Genomic DNA, 18,235 nt, shown 5'->3' with positions numbered 1-18,235 from the left:
AGAGAGAGAGAGAGAGAGAGAGAGAGAGAGAGTGAGAAAGTTTAAAATAAAGACACCCTAAAGAAAAGAAAAAGAAAAACAAAGAAAACAGAAAGCTAGTTTAAATGTGGAAATGTATTTGAATCAGGGGGTTGGGAGGAATTCTAGTCCCAGCAAGCAACAGAACATGGCAGGTTTGACCAGGTATTTATGGCTTTAGAGTCAAGGATACAAGAAAGGGCTTATAGAATCTCCCTCCATGACAAAGAGAAGCCAATGAAGCCAGATGTGTTTGTGGCTTCCCTGCATGGAGACCAAAAGAGGCTATTGGCTAAAACTGTGAAGGTGAAGCCTGGATTGCCTTTTGTTGTTGTTGTTGTATTTGTCACTGTGAAGAGATACCTCAGTAACTCTTATAAGGAAAACAATTAATTGGGGCTTGTTTAGAGGTTCTGAAGTTGAGTCTATTGTCATGGTAGGGAAGCATGGCAGTAGGCAGGCAGACAGACATACATGATGCTGGAGAAGGAAGCAAGAGGTCTACATCTGGACTGACAGGTAGAAGGAAAAGAGAGTCACTGAGCTTGGCTTGAGCATTTGAATCCTCAAAATCCCCCCTAAGTGCTATACTTCCTCCAACAAGGCCACACTTACTCCAAGGGCAGAACAACTAAAAGTACCACTCTTCGGTATTCAAGCATTTAAACACATGGGTCTATGGGGGCCATTCCTGTTCAAGCCACCACGACCACCACAGACTACAGGTTGTTGGAGATGCCAGAGTCAGGTGAAAGCTCATCATATGAAATGGAACCAGTCCAAGAGAATGAAGTATATGGTACTCACTAAAGCTGGAAGGAGTTGGATATCTGAAAAGCACTCTGACAAACAACATGGAAATGCAGAATTTGGAATATGCCATTCCAGGTTACAGTCTTGCTTTGCTCCAGTATTTTCTCAACTATGTTGTGTTTACTCTGTTTTTGAATGATAATCTATATTTTATGGCATTTTATGTTGGAAGTATGTGATCTTTTTTTTTTTTTTTTATTTTGATCTGACTAAGACTTCAGTTAAGATATTGCCATGAATATCAAGAGACTGGGGTCTTTGGACCATTAAAAGAGTTAGGACTAGTAAACTATGGGACATTGGAATGCATTTCTGCATCATCATATGGGTACAAGCCTGTTGGGGCAAGAGAGTAGAATGTGATATGGAATATGTGAGTGGGATATGGTAATTTGAATGAAAATGGTCCCCATAGGTTCACAGGGAATGACAATTAGGATGTGTAGCCTTTTTGGAGTTACTATCACCTCAATGGAGGACATGTGCTCTGGGAGTGGGTTTGAGCTTTCTGATGCTGAAGCCAGGCTCCTAGTCTCTCAGTCTCTCTCTCCCTCCCTCTCCATTTCTCTCCCTCCCTCTTCATTTCTCTCCCTCCCCTCTCCCTTTATCTCCCTCCCCCTCCCTCTCCCCTCCCTCTCCCCCTCCCCCTCTCCCTCCTTCTCCCTCTGCCCTCCCTCTCTCCCTCCCTCCCTTCCTCCCTCCCTCTCCCACTCTTATGATTTGCAGTCATCAGACTGCAGATCAATATGTACAACTCCCAGCTCCTTCTGCAGTACCCTGTCTATCTGTAAGCAGCCATGCTTCTTACACTGATAATAATGGACTAAACTTCTGAACCTACCTTGAAGCCAGCCCCAATTAAGCGTTTTCCTATCAGTTGTATAAAATGTAACTTTTCTCTCCTCAGTTGTAATTGTCATCTTGAAGGCTTGCTGTAGAATAATCTCAACCTTTTTGAGTTCTGTTCAAACTTTTGCTGGCTGGTTCAACTCAGCTGCTCAGGCTGAAACTCTTCTCCACACTGGCTTCTTTTGGTTTCTCACTAAGTTGCTCTGCTTGTCTTCAGACTAATTCTGGCAATTGGTTCTCATCTTCTAACTCCTTATTCTCTGACTTCAAGTCTACCTGTGTTGACCTACACTTCTGGAACTGTACAAGTTGACTGGAATTTAGGAATAAACTCAGCTGAGCTTAACTGCATTCACCCCAATTGCACAAACTATACTCTTTCTCCCTGTACTTCTCTTAAGTAGTATCTGTTTCCTGTCTATTCTCCTGAGAGTTGGGCATATCCTATCTCTGACTCAGTCTTTCAAAGCTTTCTCTGATTTACCACTTTGCCCCTTAATAAAAATATTCAACTATGACTGCTTCTTTCTAAAAACTAACCTTGCCAACATTGTTCAGGATTAAAGGTGTGTTGAGTTTGTGTCTGTATTCCACCAAGAGGGATTAAAAGTGTGCCATTTCAGCTGGGTTGCACAGACCTACGTCTTTAAATGTGATGCCTTGCCAGAGTCACTATGATGCTGGGTTAAAATTCCTCTATAGAATTGCTGTGATCATGCTGTCTCTTCACAGCGATAACTCCCTAACGAAGACAATCATAATATGTTGTTTTAATCATTTTGTACAATGCAGACATATTTGTCTATCAATAGTACTTTTTTGAACCAAGAAGATATTACAAAAGGGAAGATGGTAACATACTTCTAAGATCATCACCCTAATGCTTAATTGTACAATTATTTAAATACAAGTATTTAAAAAAAACTCAAATTAAATTTATTACATCTCTTTGGATATAGATAATCATATTTTAAAGTATTATTGTTTATTCTAGAAAGAGAATAAATTCAAATAAATTGTCAATGTGAATCAGGTGATCCTTGGATTTTTAGAACATGTATATGTAGACTGGAACATGGAGAAAGCCTGCTAGAGAATTAAGTTTTAAGAAGATATAAAATGGATCAAAGTGAACAGGAAAGAAGCAGACAACAGAGGATAGCTTTTGAACTTCAAGACTCACTATTGCCTCAAGCAATGGCTTTCCCTTTGATATCACAGATATGAAAGCTTCAAAATATCATTTTTCCCTTAAACCTGAAGTCTTGATTAACTAAGTTTTGAGGACAATGTATAATGTATGAAGGAAGATATCAATCATAATATAGGTGGAAGCCAGCATAGTTTTATGAACTATAAATATATACACTATATATATACATATACATATATATATATATGTATATATATATATATACATACATACACACATATGCCATGTGTCTATTTCTTATAAACTGTCTCACTTGTTTAAAACTCATCTATGGAATTTTGTTTTATTCAGTGAAATAAAGCCATTGCCTTTAAGAGTCTGAGAGTTGCAGGTGAAGTATCTGTGTTTACCAACACTCCACATTGGAACCTACAGTAATTAAACAGCAGGATATTAAAACTTCCTATTGTATTTTTTCCACAACGAAGAAACCTTCAACAAATACAGAGGTAGAGTTTTTCTCGACTTTTCTGGCCCTTTTTATTCATTAATGCATTCATTCACTCATTTGTTGTAATTGTCCCCTTTATCTTGTTCTACATGTAAAAACTTAGCACAACTGTATACAACATGGTTGACACTTATGTGTATCTAGCAGTGCTGAAGGAAAAAAAATGTAACTGTCTTATTCCCACATGCTCTTTAACCTAGAAGATTTGCACATACACCATAGTTTGACTGTAGATTACATCTGCTTTTGTAATTTAATCCAGGATGGCAATACTGTGGGGTAAGACTCCATACCATAGTAAACTATGTTCATATATTTTACACTGAATAGACCATTTTCATTATAATCATTCATTAGCCCATTTTCTTATAATTTGCCCATGGTGTAAATATATTCTCTCAATGCTTAAAATTCTTAGTAATTTTTCACCTTATTAATAAATGTTTTGATTTCTTTTAATTTGTAATCAGTTCTCTCTCATAATGTCTATCTGACATGTTTCCAATGGCATTCATAAAAGACACTGCAACAGTTGAGCCTATGGTGGTTAGCATATGCAAGCATTATAGTAAATACTTCACTTTTAGTTATTAAATTAATTTTAATGTAATTCCCCTCATAGACAAGAAGATTCTGCAGTAAACAAATGAGAAGTGGTTGCTCCAAGACCCTGGATTACAATTGGCACAGGTGCTACTTTAACGAATCATGGGTGGACTAAAAAGTACCTGTAATCTTTTTAGAGGGTCTTAAATGTTATTTATAATTCTTTACCATTTCCTTCTTGTCTTCAATAATTCTGATGGAAAAACTGTACAGTCACTAATTTAGCACCTGCCAGCTTCTACCATGCAACACAAGAGTATCCTCTAAGCTCTCTACTGGGTTACTTGAATTCTGAAAACGTACTTTTCTTTAATCACTCTCTTTGAATCGTGTACGTATGCATTTGATGTTAATAATTATGAGGGTGATGATGGTCATCATCATCATAGTAAAAGCAATCACTTATTTACCAGTTTGGGCCCCAGATTTCACCATTATACAGGAGTTATTTATTTCAGTATTAGGGTGCATGGTTTACATTGATGATCCCTGATAACCAGAAATTAACACATGTTTGCATCATCACCTTGCTTATTATATAGGACTCATTAACTTGTAATTTTTATATCTCTTAGTCATAACATTTTATTCAATCATGGATAGTCCATAGATTTCTAACTTTATAATGGGGCTTTTGTGCATTTTTTCTCTCTTTTCTTCGGGTGTATTTTCCCTTTATCCACGAAAACTTCATTCAACATGATCACTCACCTCTTGAATTTCACATATGTATTTCCAATATAATAATATTGACATCGATAAGATGAAAATCACAATATAAGTAATATACTCCAAACAATCTGACTGCACATTGCCTATGCTTAACTCTGCCAGAGCAGTCCCAATGGATTCCTTTCAGAGTCCATGACGTTCCTGTTAATTTTCCAGGGTCTCCTATTGGAAAAGAAATGGGTTATCTCAATTTCAGTCACTTTTTTCTACATATTTGTTTTTTAATTGTAATGAACTTTTGCAGAATTTTTTAAAAATCACATATAACATATTCCTATAGGGTCTCCATATTTTTTCAATAAAAGGAAAAGTTGGAAATATTTCAAGGTGGCTTACTTCTAGGTCTGATATTAAGTTTGTATATTTTTACAAATATATGAAAATAGTGATTAGTAAATACTTATTTAGACATGTCTAAACTCTCTAATGTTTTTAAAAGTAATTTCCTCTAACAACTTTGTAAAACCATTAAACTCCCATCTAAAATTAGTGAGTAGAAACTCTAACAATTCTTTCATCAAGCTACATTCTGTTTTCTCCTATGTTTTTAAACTTACATAAATAAAATACATATACAGTGTTACATATATTAGAAACTTGTGTGTGTTTATTTTCAGTGTAGCTTATTCATGATTTTTGCCTTTTAAATGTGGAATAATAGCAGAATTTTCCCTATGTACATAATTTAAGCACCAAACTACCAACTACCAAGAAAAATCAATAGCATCATTTGTGTGTGGAAACACATGTAGGAGGGATTCTTTATAACCAGAGACATCAAGAAAAGAACACCTCTAGATTTCTTGACCTTTACCCAAAACTACTTCAGTGTAGCCCCCACTGTCATAATTACTGAAAGTCATTGAGCTAAATATATTTTTCTTCTTCTTTTCTCTTTTCTCCACTCTCAAGACATTTGCAAAAACATGTCTCTTAATAAAGCATCTCTATCTTAGAATGCTTCCCCATACTTACAGAAGTTCCTTTCATAATATGTTCAATTAAAATATATGAGCCAGCCGAGTGGTGGCAGAATACACCTTCAATTACAGCACCCAGGAGGAAGATGTATATAGTTCTCTGAACTCAAGACCAGCTGTGTCTTAGTACCAGGACAACCAGGGCTAGAAAGAACAACCCAGTACGCCCCGGAGCTCGTGTCTCTAGCTGCATATATATCAGAAGATGGCCTAGTCGGCCATCGTTGGAAGGAGAGGCCCATTGGTCGTGCAAACTTTATATGCCTCAGTACAGGGGAACGCCAGGGCCAAGAAGTGGGAGTGGGTGGGTAGGGGAGTGGGTGGGGGAAGGGTATGGGGGACTTTTGGGATAGCACTGGAAATGTAAATGAAGAAAATACCTAATGAAAGAAAAAGAAAGAAAGAAAGAAAGAAAGAAAGAAAGAAAGAAAGAAAGAAAGAAAGAAAGAAAGAAAGAAAGAAAGAAAGAAAGAAAGAGAACAACCCAGTCTCAGAAACAATCCCCAGGAGAACACTTTCCACCCAATCCACCTGCACAGTTAATATGTATCCACAGAGACTGAAGCTACAATCCAAGAGCTTGCACACACCTTTGCATGTCCTTTCCAAATATGTTGTGAGTGATGGCTTAGTGCTTTTGCAGGAATGTGAGGAGGTGTCTTTCCTGCTTTCACTTGCCCTTGTGATGCTTTTCCTCCTGGTGGTTTGCCTCCCGCAATGATATGAGGTTTTATGTCAGGTCTGTACCTTGTTACACTGTGTCCAATTGACATCCCTGTGAGACCTTTGCAGAAGGGAAAAATAAAAAGAGTAGATCAGGTGAAGGGGGGAGCTGGACTGTAACTGAGAGGAATGGAGGAAGAGGGACTTCCAACTGGATTGTGTGGTTTGTAAAAAGAATAAATATATATATATATATATTTTTTCTACTTATACAAAATTTTGTACATATATATGAAGCCTTTTAACCTTAAATCCATCTCACGAATTCTCTCCAGTTCCCCATAGAAATCAGCAGCAATACTCATTCTTCATTTGATGAAGAAGTCCCTTCTTTATATGATTATTATTATTCATAGACCTTTTAAGTCCAGTTAATGTAGATGACGCATGAATCGAGGTGGGGCTGGACACTAGAGAATGACATCAATACAGAAAAGCGACTCTCTCTTCTTCACATCCAGCAACTGACACGAGATCATTTATATAAGTCTACACTTCAAAACTCTCTTCACCATCCTCAGACTCTTACCTTATTTCCATCAAATTTCTGTGATTCTCTCTGAGCCACTATGATGGAGAAAGTACCTACAGCTGGATATTCAGCTTGTTTCTCAGCAATATGACTAGTCAAAAATTTCTGCATCATCTACTACTCACAGCATCATGGATTCAGTCAGTTGAAAATGAATAAATAAATATTTTTAATGGAAAATGTTGAAAACCAGTCAGAAGAATGAACCCATGGTGAACTATGCATGATGACTATGAGAGAGATTCCAGGAAAAAAGTCAGAGGGAGTCTAATCTCAGCTGCATTTTGTTCCCTGGGTGGTTCCTAGCCATAATATCATGACTCTGGTGACAAACATTTACATTCAACTTGTAAGTTTATTTTTGTTGGATGTCAGGCTATATATAAATAACACAATTTGTTCAATATACCGTGAACCTGGCTTTGGCCTTCTGCCTTGTTTCATACTTTCCCAGATATTATTTATAGTACATGCCACAAAATTGTGCTTGAATTATTTGGTCCTGAGAAAGGTCTCTTCTGTTTAATATGTATTTATTGGCATTTATTTTCTTTTTTTGTTACAATTGTGTATAAAAGTGCACTAAAACTGAAATAAATATGTCTACAGTGTTACACTGTAGTCTGCCTTATTTGTTCAGATCCTAAGAACCCAGGTCTCTCAGACACAGATGTGCATAGTTCATCCTGAAAGTCAATGGGAAGGCAGGAAGTGAGGAAGGAGAAGATAAGGAAAAAGAATCTACATACTACGTAAAAGCATCATCTGTCATTGTATTGCCTATGGCAAAAAAAAAAAATATGAGGTGGGAGTTCCAGCAGACAGAGAGGATTCTGGGAAATGTCAGGCATAGGATATTCACCCTAAATGTTGGAGGAAACAGACATACGCACCTGAGAAGAAGGTAACCAGCTGTGTGAAACACAGAGGATGAATTAAATAGTTTGGTTAAGTTATGAACTAGTCGCAGAACAAGCCAAAGATATTGGCCTAAATATTTATTCATATATAACAAGTCTCATGTAAAATAATCATTATTTCTGGGGACAAAGAAGTCAGGTGGAAAGCCCAAGGCTACAAATCTAGAAGCAGGATGCTTATGGTAAATGTATATTGAGTACACATACAAAATATTCCAGGGTGAATAAAAAATAGTTTTTGTAATTGATACACAATAAACCTTCTAAATTTAATGAATAAAGACATCCAGAAAACCAAGAAGAGATTATGGGTGTGTGTGAGGGGATAGGCTGTGGAACAGAAATAACAAAATACAGGTCATATATGTTAGGAATAAGGAAATCTATAAGGGGGCTTTAATTGAGGATGAGGTACATAAGACAATATAAAAATAAAAGAGGAAGGATGGATACAAAGCATTACGAATGCATGAGAAAGGTAAGGGAATTGCTTTGTGTTTACATAAAATTATAGTATAAAGGGTATTATACCACTGTGTTGATAACACCCTCTCTAAAGATTATATAGACTATTTAATAAAAGAACTCAGGACCTTTTTATGAGGAACCTCCTTATATGTTGTTATTCAGGAGAGTCCCAGCAGAGTCTTGGTTGTGATCCAGAAGTTGAAGCTAAGTCCCTATTGCTGAAGACATCATGCACTCTGGCTAAAGGACTCAAGTGATTTAAACTATAACTGATCCAAATACCCTCCTCCCTAGAATTAGCTTTCATAGTACTAGAAGATGATAATGTTAATGTAGTAAAGCATTCAATAGGCTCACCTAGCTGTGATTTCCATGACCATAACTATGGCCCAAATGGTAAACTCTTATTAAATGTTAGTCATGGAATGCCTCCTATCTTGGTAGTAAACAATATCTGACGAATTACAGTCAACTCAACACTTATGCTACTTCATATATCTACTGGGGTCGAGGATCATAAATATAACCTACTACAACTACTTTACTAATCCAAAATAATTTTTGTCCTAGAAGGAGAACTTTAGAGAAAGCCAGAAACTTGTCAAATCCAGAGAACTGACCATAGGGTGGCAACCCCCAGTGGATATATTAAAAATGCAAATCTAGAGACACTGAAACATATAGAGAAGAAAGTGAGGAAGAGCCTCAGACATATGGGCACAGGGGAAATTTTTCTGAAAAGAACACCAATGGCTTGTGCTCTAAGATCAAGAATCAATACATGGGACCTGATAAAATTGCAAAGCTTCTGTAAGGCAAAGGACACTGCCAATAAGACAAAAAAAGCAACCAACAGATTGGGAAAAGGATCTTTACTAATCCTAAATCTTACAGAGGTCTAATATCCAAAAAATACAAAGAACTCAAGAAGTTAGACTCCAGAGAACCAAATAATCCTATTAAAAAATGGAGTACAGAGCTAAACAAAGAATTCTCAACTGAGGAATACCAAATGGCTGAGAAAGCACCCCCCCCCAAAAAAAAAGTTAAACATCCTTAGACATCAGGGAAATGCAAATCAAAACAACCCTGAGATTCCACCTCACACCAGTCAGAATGGTTAAAATAAAAAATTCAGGTGACAGCAGATGCTGATGGGGATGTAGAGAAAGAGGAACACTCATCAATTGCTAATGAGATTGCAGGCTGGCACAACCACTCTGGAAATCAGTTTGGTTGTTCCTTGGGAAACTGGACATAGTACTACAAGAGAATCCAGCAATACCCCTCTTGGGCATACACCCAGAAGATGCTCCAAAATGTAATAAGGACATATGCTCCACTATGTTCATAGCAGCCTTATTTATAATAGCTAGAACCTGGAAAGAACCCAGATGTCCCTCAACAGAGGAATGGATACAGAAAATGTGGTACATTTACACAATGAAATACTATGTATTAAAAACAATAAATTTATGAAATTTTTAGGCAAATGGATGGAGCTAGAAAATATCCTGAGTGAGGTAACCCAATCACTAAAGAACACACATGATATATACTCACTGATAAGTGGATATTAGCCCAGAAGCTCAGAATGCCCAAGATAAAATTTACAAACCACATGAAACTCAAGAAGAAGGAAGACCAAAGTGTGGATACTTCGATTGATTCTTTCTTCTTCTTCTTCTTCTTCTTCTTCTTCTTCTTCTTCTTCTTCTTCTTCTTCTTCTTCTTCTTCTTCTTCTTCTTCTTCTTCTTCTTCTTCTTCTTCTTCTTCTTCTTCTTCTCCTTCCACTTCTTCTTGTTTTTTGTTTATTTTTTATTAGGTATTTTCTTTATTTAGATTTCAAATGCTACCCTGAAAGTTCCCTGTACCCTCCCCAAGACTTGCTCCCCTACCCACCCACTCTCACTTCTGGCCCTGGCCTTCCCCTGTAATGGGGCATATAAAGTTTGTAAGACCAAGGGCCCTCTCTTCCCAATGATGGCCAACTAGGCCATCTTCTGCTACATATGCAGCTAGATACATGAGTTCTGGGGGTACTGGTTAGTTCATACTGGTTAGTTCATATTGTAGTTCCACCTACTGGGTTGCAGACCCCTTTAGCTCCTTGAGTACTTTCTCTAGCTTCTCCATTGGGGCTCTGTGTTTCATCCAATAGATGACTGTGAGCATTTGCCAGACACTGGCATAGCCTCACACGAGACAGCTATATCAGGGTTCTTTCAGGGAAATCTTGCTGGCATATTTAATAGTTTCTGGGTTTGGTGGCTGATTATGGGATAGATCCCTGGGTGCGGTAGTCTAGATTCTTCTTAGAAGGGAACAAGATACCCATTGAAGGAGTTACAGAGACATAGTGTGGATCAGAGACTGTAGGAATGACCATCCAGAGACTTGGGGATCCATCCCATATACAATCACCAAATCCAGACACTATGGCAGATGCCAACAAGAGCTTGCTGACAGGAGCATGATATAGCTGTCTCCTGAGAGGCTTTGATAGTTCCTGACAAATATGAAAGTGGATGCTCACAGCCATCCATTGGATGGAGCACAGGGTCCCCAGTGAAAGAGCTAGAGAAAGTACCCAAGGAGCTGAATGGGTTTGCAGGCCTACAACAATATGAACTAACCAGTATCCCCGGATCTCCCAGGGACTAAATCACCAACCAAAGAGTACAAATGGTGCAGGGCTTGGAAGCAGAAGTGGGTGGGTTGTTGAGCAGGAGAATGGGGGAGAGGATAGGGGACTTTCAGAGGGGAAACCAGGAAAGGGGATGACATTTGAAATGTAAGTAAATAAAATATCTAATTAAAAATGTGGTTTTTATACATAATGCAATGAAACAACATAAAAGAAAGAATGGGAAACTTGTTAGAATCGGAGACCCAAAAAAGGCTGTTGCAAGATTGAATCTCCTAGACTGCATTAGGGGTATACCTCGAAAATGTAAACAATTTGGTCACCCTGATAAGATCTGAAATTCTCCAAGAAAAATTGACATTCCCAATTTAATGTATAAAATTTTACTTTTATAAGAAGAGAATCAGGCATTACCAACTGCTTAAAGAGGCTGGATTAGTCTTTCCCAGACCTGAACCCCTAGTTTGTACCCACTTCTAAATGGTTAGCCCTAAAAATACACACACGCGCGCATACAGACACACACACACACACACACATGCACACACACACATGTAGGCACGCACACACACACATGAACGTGCATGCACTCGAACATGCACACACACATACTGATCAAACTCAACTGAAAATAATCTAAATAAATAATAATGAAAATAATCACTTTATGTTTAATAGCAAGTTATTTCTAATGGTAAGTATATTGTAAAATTATTTCAGTTTCTTTTTAGCAAGTGTGTGCTAGGTAGAATTCACCCATTATAAAACAATAATATAAAACATGGTAATAATACCTCATTAGTGATAAGTACCACAATGACACATTTTAAATATGGGTATCAAATAAGAAATTTGAATTGAAAAAATATTGATATGAGCTTCTTGCTGATAGTGTTAGTGTACTCCAAGTTTTCTCACATCAGTATAGACTGTAGTTAGTCTATCATATCAAAACTTTCACAACCTGGAATCTGTTCTGTTCACTTCTCTTTGTAGTTCTGCCTGTAGTTCCAATATTCTTATTGTGAGACAGTTTCATCTATCACTTCCTATAAAAAAGTATTCACCACTTATATTGCTTGCTACTTTCTTAATATGTTATATATCTCCATCAAAGCTCAGTTTTAAATATCTCCTTTATATTCTCCAGAAACAGGAATGTTCTAGACTTAGCTAATAATCACAAGATACCTTCTGTGTTATTCTCAGCACTAGTGTGATGTATGGGAAAAGATAGTCATGCACTATTAAACTAATAAAAGGACCAATACATGGTAACACATGACTTACCATTTGAGTGGTTAGAAAAGAACATTATTAGTTACATGATGTAGTGTGAATTCATAAAGAAGAATATAGGTCTGGAAAATTATGTGACTAAACCTGAGATATTCAGAGGAAATAAAAATCACGATACAGGGGGCATGCACCGAGAGTTTATTTTGAAATTCAAAGTGGTTGCATTCTGCTTGAGATCACAGATTAAACAAACAGGAGTGATTCATACTTGACCCAGCCAGTCAGTGTACTCTGTTGACATGCTTTACTTCACCATGATTCAGGGTGTACTGACATAGGTACATGAATAGATACAACTAAGTACAGGACAAACACTTGACATTGACCAGTGTGATGCAATTCCATCACGCTGGTGACAGGGTGCAATCCTAAAATGAACCATCGCAATACCCATCTGTCATATTTAATGATCAATCATCCACTGAAAAAATAACAAATGACTATCCATTAAATGTTAGAATAAAAAGTGTATTTTTTATAAAATATAAGTATACACTGTAAAACAAAACATAAATGTGCAAAAGGAATTATTTTATACATTTGAAAATATCTGAAGGGGCAGATGAACTGAAATTCTTAAGATTATTTTTTATGCTTCTGCGTATTGTTTGGTGCCATATTGTATGGTTGAAATGTACAATGACCATTTGCTCTATATAGCTATGTGCTTGGTAAACGTGGAGGTATATTAGGAGCACTGTAATAAAGAAGCTGGCTCTGTGACTTTAAAATTCTTGATATGTTAAATGGACTATCACTCATCTCTCACTACTGGTAAATACATCACTTAAAGTTCTCCTCTTCTAAAGACTGACACATAAGTCCAAAGTCAAAATATGTTACTCTTTCATGCAATACCTTTGCTACCATGGAATATACAGTAAATTAGCTTTGCATTTTTCCAATTTCTTGATGTCTTCAATAGCAGTGATACTAACTAATTAATTATATCCCTTATTTACAGATAACACTTGCATTCTCATCTCAAGTCTTTGTTTTTTTAGACAAAGATCTATTACGTTTATTATGTGAGGTCTTGCCTTATGACTTTCTGCCAATTTATTTATGTAATATGGATACTATAGTTGATTTGTTTGTATGGAAAGATCTCATATATATTCAAAGCCATCCATTCTAACTACCTCGGACTATAACTCAGATTTTTTATGCATATTTTTATAAAGCAGATATAAAGTACTGATATAGCATATATCAAAATGTTTTAATGATATGCACTTCAGAGAAAACAAAAAAGTACTGCAGCTTATCCAAAGTACCTATATAAATATGTTAATAGAATAGTATGAAAGAAAGCATAAGGGATCAATAATGAAGTTGAAATTTTATACACTAACCCATATCATTGTTTTGCAAAAGTTTATAGTAGCAATTTTTTAAATCACTCCGGCATAATCTATATTTTCACTTCCAATGTAATTTTACTCTCTTCTGAATCCACTTTGGACTCTACACCAGATGACTTTGCTCTTCATTGCTGTTGTGCAGATAATTCCAAGTATGTATGGTTATCACACTGCAAATATAACTGGAAACAAAGTTAATAATTTCTTTTTTAATTTGCTCATAAGCGACCTTTTAAAAGTACTTCCGTTTCTGTAACTATTTCAAGGACATCACGTATTCTGCCTTAACTACATCAGCTACAAACAAGTTTGTATTATGCAAACTATTTCATTTTACATGAGCTGGGATGTATCTTGACAATCAACTGGCTTTTGATTTTATGCTAGTTCTGTCATTCTAGTGTTACAGATTACTTAGAGATTAATATCTACATCCATGGAAATTAAAATTTTGAGAATTTCTATTGGTGAACTCATCTGTGTTGTTCAGTATTTCTTACTCAAATATATAAAACTGTAAGAATAATATAGGAGTAAGTCAGTCAACACATTTTGCAGAATTTAAAAATAATTAGGTTAGAGGTGGCTGCATAGTCCTTTGGATAACCAGAGAGTTATGGGATTTTCAGAAATGGAGAGGAATATAGATGAGAAAGACAATTTAGTTCCAGACATACACCTCTGTATCTATAGCATCTGGGTCCACCTTTGTCAATACATCAAAAACCAAATGGTCATAAATTTTCAGGTGTTCCATCAACCTGAAAAGAAAACCTTCTGAATTTTAAACTGTCCAAAAATGCAAATAAAAGCAGCCATATATGTTCTTGGTTGGTTTAGTTCCAAACACTCTGGGACACAGACAAAACACACCTCCACCAAGTAAAGATTGCGTAGGAAAGACTCTCTTTCTCTGAAACTGTGTGCTCTTGTATGAAACACAGTAAAAACGTGGTAGTGATCAGTCTTAAATTCGGCTGGTATGGGATATATTAGTATAAAATATTTCAGTAAAAAAAAAAATCAAAGTCCTTTGTCCTTGTTATGAATAAATAAAGGATTTGTATATTTTAGTATTTACAAGCAGTCAAAGGAAGACTTTTGCTGTGGCTTTTTTTCCCCTTAAAACTTCCCAGGGCAAAATGCATAATACATATAATGAGTCAGAAATGATCGTTATTCATTTACAACCTCTCTAGTTAGAGTGAAATAATGCCATTTTTAGGTCATTGTGGAATGATGTTCCTGGCATACGTGGACTGAATAAAGTAACTCTCAGCGCCAAGGTTAATGCATCAACTTCAGGTAGTTGCTTTGTTGAATTTTGTTAAATATTCTTGAGCATCTCTAACCCTCTGAGACAGAGAGAAATGAAAGGGAATTTAATTAGAATGTGCTGGGAATGTAATAAGATAGACGAAGCTTTTATAAAGAAAAGTCGTGCTGAGCAACAGTGTCACTGTGCCTGAATTATCATAGTAGAAAAACAGAATACACATGTGTGAATATAATCAGAATGAAGTAAAGGAAGCATACCAAAAATATTAATTTAATAAAAGCCTATACCAAAAAATATCCCGATTTTTCAAAGAACAGTGCTTTCTCTTACTCTGTGAAATCTAGAAATAAAACTCGTGTTTCATTTTAAAGCGAATGTCCGTGGAGGTTTACACTGTGCTGGTTATAGGTGTTGTGATTAATTTCAAAGGCACATTTGAGCAGGGTTATTATGAGGTTAGTCTGTTAAGACAAGATCTGTCAAGGAGGCCTTGAAGTGAGAATCACGCACACGCATACAAAGCTTAGTTGAAAATTCCTTTAACCCAAGCATTTGACTATTTTCATTCTGTGTACTAAACAGTTCAAATTTAAGTCAATTAATTCTATTCAGCAATATTTGTATCAGTCTGTTATGCATATTTTAGATAAATATGAGTCTCAAGGCTCAATTGAACAAAAGCTTGTTAATTGTAAGAATTTACTGTGAGTAAACATGTTTTAGATTGTTTCAAGACAAGAGTAAACCAATACGATTGATTTGAATGGTTGCAAGTAGAAAAACAAAACTACTTGCCTCATTTTAAATTTCTGCCTTTTTATTAGGAAATAATTTCCATGGATTCTTGGATTTCAGACATTTCTTGTGTTAATTTCATATTGATCACTAATGGTATCCAACTCTTAAATAGAAGTTCAAGTTTAAACAATCCTGAGAATTAATATTTCCCTATATATTTCTATATATTTCTATGTATCTATATATGTTATAATATTTCTATATATTTCATATATGTTATGCAGTAGTATTTTGCTAAATTTCAATGGCTTTATAATGGCATGATATTTTTGTATAGACATTCATAGAGGATATTTTAAATTTTAGTTTGATTCTATGTAAGTACAGAAGATATAATTAGTCAACTATTGAGATTTATTATCACATAGACTACTTAGATTATCTACTACAGAAAATCAACCCATAACTACATTTATTAATTTTATGGCTTATATTATCATTTGCTAAATAAAGGAATTATGACATTTTTACTATATTTTGTTCATTTTTAATTTAAAATGCTCAATGTTCAATGTGTTTTTTAAAATTATAACTATATTCTATTGAAATTAAATCAAATTCTGATAGTTAAAGATGTTGAAAGTTCCCTTAAGTGCTTCAGCCATTTTGAATTCCTCCATTGAAATTTTTTTTTTTTTTTTTTTTGGTATGTACTCAGTTTTTCATTGGATTATTTGGATTCTTATCTGGTTTCTTGAGTTCTTTATTCAGTTTTTTATTTTATTCTTTTATCAGATGTGAAGTTATTAAAAATTTTCCCCCTTTCTGTAGGCTGTCACTTCATCTGATGGGTGGCATTCTTTGCCAATCATCAGAGAGGCTACATCTGGAAGCAGATGGGAACAGATGTAGAGACTCAGAGCCACGCATTATGTAAGAGACTCTTAATTCAAGGTCTTAATCAAATCTCTTTCCTCATAGCTAAAATAATGTTTGGAAAGTAGTAGAAAGAGTGTAAGAACGAAAGGGCACGGAGGACACCAGGAGAACGGGGCCCTCTGGATCATCTAAGTGAGGCAGATATGAACTCACAGAGACCAAAGAAGCAAACACAGGGCCTACATTGATCCACACCCATTTCTCTGAGTGTATATTATTAACTATTAGCTTAGTATTTTTATAAGACTTCTGACATGATAAGAGTGTGTCTCTGATACTTTTACCTGTGCTTGGGACTCTTCTCCTTCTTTTCAGTTGCTATGTCCAACTTCAATGTGGAAGGTTTTGCTTCCTCGTATTGTATTTCATTTTGTCATGTTTGGTTGTCATTTCTTAGTAGCCTGTTCTCTTTCTATGACAGACAGAATTGGAGTGGAACAGATAGGAGGAGAGGGAAGGAAGAATTGGGAGGTATAATGGGAGAGGAAACTATAGTTAGGATATATATAGTATGAGAAAATAATCTATTTTTAATAAAATAAGAAAAACAATTACATATTTAACATAAACATATACAAATGCTTAGCATACTATCCTTCTGAATTTTAATGCCTTTGGAAAAAATAGCATTATTTACCGTCTTTATAAGCTTTCATATACCTTTAAAAAACTTAAATAATGTATATTGAAAGAGTTGTCAAGTAAAAATTAAGACCTTTTATTATTGCAAATATGTGGAAACCATTAGTATAGTTTTAAATCATACTTAAGTATTATGTAATATAAGCTGGTATTGTATCTAAAATAATTTTTACTTATTAATAAATGTAATTTAAAGTTTACTTTTTGAAAATACCCCTGTTTATGCATTTGAATAGGTAAATTTATTTTAAGAAATTAGGTATGAGTACATTCATTGAAATATTAGTTCTCCATAATGTTTCTATCAAGATGCAATATTTTATCTGTTTTTCTTCTGGTAAAACATAATTTTGATCATTGTATTCTTGAAAATGTATTAGGTAATATTTGACAGATTAACATGACTAAAATTTGAGAAGTCATATTTTTGGTGGAACCAGTAATGAGTTTCATAATATTCCAACATGTTTTATCTTTTTCAAACAATACGTGTTAATCACACTTTGCCTCAGAAACTCTTCCCAGATTCTCTTCACTGAGATAACCACATCAACATTTCATCCTCTCTCTCTCTCTCTCTCTCTCTCTCTCTCTTTCTCTCTCAGAAACAAAAGAAAACAAAACAAAAAACCAAAACAACAAGAGGAAACATTAGTATTAATACACGCAAATATAAAACAAAAGCTCTCTCCATAGGAGAAAACAGATTTTTCTTTTCCAAACTTTTTCATTTGCATGTAGAATACATTCTTTAGTATATTGATGACTACAAGATATTAGAACAAGTTAAAATGATATCACATCGGAGTAGGACCACAGGCCTCATCCGGCCGGATCAGCGCCAGGGTAGCAGGAGCACAGGGTTGCCTGACACCCGCCAGCTACCCACAACACCCGCCTCAGGATTTTGGAACTGCTGGTGAGTGGAACACAGCTTCTGCTCCATCCAATTGCACGGGACCTGAGACTGCATTAGTTAGGGAAGCAGAAACCGGCCTGAGTAGGGCCACAGGCCTCATCC

General features: G+C 35.6%; 1 long non-coding RNA gene across 2 annotated transcripts in view; it reads right to left on the bottom strand.

Moving 5' to 3' along the window:
* Positions 1-13,623: 13,623 nt before the first annotated feature.
* Positions 13,624-18,235, bottom strand: part of LOC115029212 — a 24,789-nt gene continuing 20,177 nt past the window's right edge. For both annotated transcript variants that reach the window (XR_003834765.1, XR_003834766.1), the window contains 2 exons: positions 16,857-16,984; positions 13,624-13,798 (listed from right to left, as the gene is read on the bottom strand). This is a non-coding gene — a long non-coding RNA (uncharacterized LOC115029212). The remainder of the gene's footprint in view (positions 13,799-16,856; positions 16,985-18,235) is intronic.

The sequence above is a fragment of the Mus caroli genome, chromosome 14 (genome assembly GCF_900094665.2).
Source record: "Mus caroli chromosome 14, CAROLI_EIJ_v1.1, whole genome shotgun sequence".
Lineage (NCBI taxonomy): Eukaryota > Metazoa > Chordata > Mammalia > Rodentia > Muridae > Mus > Mus caroli.
The sequence above is the reverse complement of the archived record's forward strand: the minus strand, read 5'-3'. Positions and strand labels throughout refer to the sequence as shown.